Source organism: Mandrillus leucophaeus, unplaced genomic scaffold, assembly GCF_000951045.1.
Source record: "Mandrillus leucophaeus isolate KB7577 unplaced genomic scaffold, Mleu.le_1.0 Scaffold195, whole genome shotgun sequence".
In the NCBI taxonomy this organism is placed as follows: Eukaryota; Metazoa; Chordata; class Mammalia; order Primates; family Cercopithecidae; genus Mandrillus; species Mandrillus leucophaeus.
The window spans coordinates 1500612-1502780 of record NW_012101976.1 but is presented as its reverse complement, the minus strand read 5'-3'; the positions used below and the strand labels follow the sequence as shown (position 1 = coordinate 1502780).

Here is a 2169-nt window from a genome sequence, read left to right as displayed (position 1 = left end):
CGCCTGGCCAAACTCAGTAACTTCTTATCAGTAAAGCTGCCTGTGCAGTTCCCCTTATCTTATGCAGCTGTGGGTATGTCTCGAGGCAAGTGCAAATTGCTGCTTCTCTTGTGTAACTGTGGGTTTGTTTTAGATAAGGCCCCCTCCTCCCCGTGCCAGTTTCCGTGGAGTCCACCGTGTATATGCCTGAAAAGGGGAGGCAACTTTCCCGGGAGCCTGCTGGCTATACAAAGAACAGAGGGCTTTTGCGCTGGACCCTGTTTGCTTCTCTGTGTGCAGGTCCAGCTTGAGTTTTTTCCCAGATTGTTTTATTTTTGCCAGTTTCTGTGACTTTTCAGGCAGGCCACTTCGGAGGTGGGAATTTTCCCCAACGGATTTTTCTTTTCCTTCTCCCTCACTACCACAGGTATGGGGGGACACAGGTATAGGGGCCAGGCCAGCCCCTTTTCATCCACAGTCAGCACTTCTGTGCTTGATCTCAGGCCCCTCTTCGAGCCACTGCTCCTTTGAGCCAGTGGACGGTGAGGGTTACTGAATTCAGAGAGTGTCCCCCCCAAACTCATGTCCTTACCAGAACCTCAGAATGTGAACGTATTTGGAAATTGGGTCTTTGCAGATGTCATTAGTTAAGATGAGGTCATACTGGAGTGGAGTGGGCCCTGAATCCAATCTGACTGGTGTTCTTGTAAAAGACACAAATAGACATGGAGGAAAGGTCATATGAACACAGGCAGAGATTGGAGTGATGCAGTCATAAGTCGAAGAATGCAAAGATTGCTAACAGCCACCAAGAGCTAGGAGAGAGGCGTGGGACAGACTCTTGAACTTTGACAGAGAACATGGTCATACTGATGCCGTGCTTTTGGAAACTAATACAATTCAGGGACCTCAAAGGGGTCCCAGGAGCAGCTCTGACGCTCCTAGTTCACTTTCTTTAACCACGTACAAAATGATTGCTCTTCCCAGAGGCTTAAATGACCTGGCCTGACGCAAATATATTGATGTGAAGGGAGTATATCTTTCTGATCTTTGCATTGGGCCGCTAAAAATAACCAGCAGAGGAACCCAGGCCTGACGCCTACTCCCTGCCTCTGGAAGCGCTCTTTTTTCTGCCTCCGTTAGGAGTTGCAGGAACAGGCAGTCTTTGGCAAGTTCTGACTTCCGTTTTCTCCCTACTTTGAGGCTTGCGACTCCTTTGCCAAGTTTTTCTAAGCACATAATGGGTGCCACAGAAATTCTGCATTTGAACAGAGCAGCCCATATCCACAGTTCTCGCCACAGCTGCTAACAAAGCCAAGGGTTTTCTTTTTTGTTTTTCAGCCTGGAATACTTTTGTCCCCTCTTAGAATCCTCATCTGAGTTCCACCATCATTTGTGTGTTCAACAGGCTGAGCACCTCGTATATGCTCCATTGCTGATGATCCCTGCCTTCATGGAGCTTAGATTTTCAGGGGGAAACAGACATGAAACAGTTATGTGATGAATGCGAGAAGCAAAGGGCGGGACTTCGAGCGAAGGATGTTGCAGGTGTGGCAGGGAAGCCTCTCCAAGCCCATTTAGACTGATTTGAAGGGAAGAAAAGAAGGTGCAGCTGTGGGCACATCAGGGCCAGAGCCTGAGGTGGGAAACAGCTTGGCAGGTGCAGCAGGAAGAGCCACGTGGTGGGAGAGGAGGGCCATGGGGGAGGGGGTGGAGGTGGTAAGCAGGGTTGAGGTGGTAAGCAGGGTTGAGGTGGGAGGGCCAGGCCAAGGCCAGATCCTACATGCAGGGATCCAGGGAAATGGGTGTGGATTTCAGCCAAAGTGAAATAGTAAGCCATTGGAAGGTTTTTAAAAAACTTTATTAATATATAATTTACATACTGTAAAATTCTCCTGCTTTAAGTGTACAATGCAATGATTTTTAGTGAATATACATCGATATTCCAGCATCACCATTATCCAGTTTTAGGATTTTTTTTTAATCACCCAAAAAAGTTCTGTCATGTAGTTCTATTATTTAGAGACAGGATCTCGTTCTCTTGCCCAGGCTGGAGTACAGTGGTGCAATCATGGCTCACTGCAGCCTCGACTTCTTCGGCTCAAGCAATCCTCCTGCCTCAGCCTCCTGAGTAGCTGGGACTACAGGTGTGCGCCACTACGCTCAGCTAATGTTTGTATTTTAGTAGAG

The 2169-nt window shown here is 48.0% G+C and overlaps 1 protein-coding gene across 1 annotated transcript in view; it reads right to left on the bottom strand.

Moving 5' to 3' along the window:
- Nucleotides 1-2169, bottom strand: part of NAGPA (N-acetylglucosamine-1-phosphodiester alpha-N-acetylglucosaminidase) — a 17291-nt gene that overhangs the window by 14385 nt on the left and 737 nt on the right. The gene's annotated exons all lie outside the window — the stretch shown is intronic.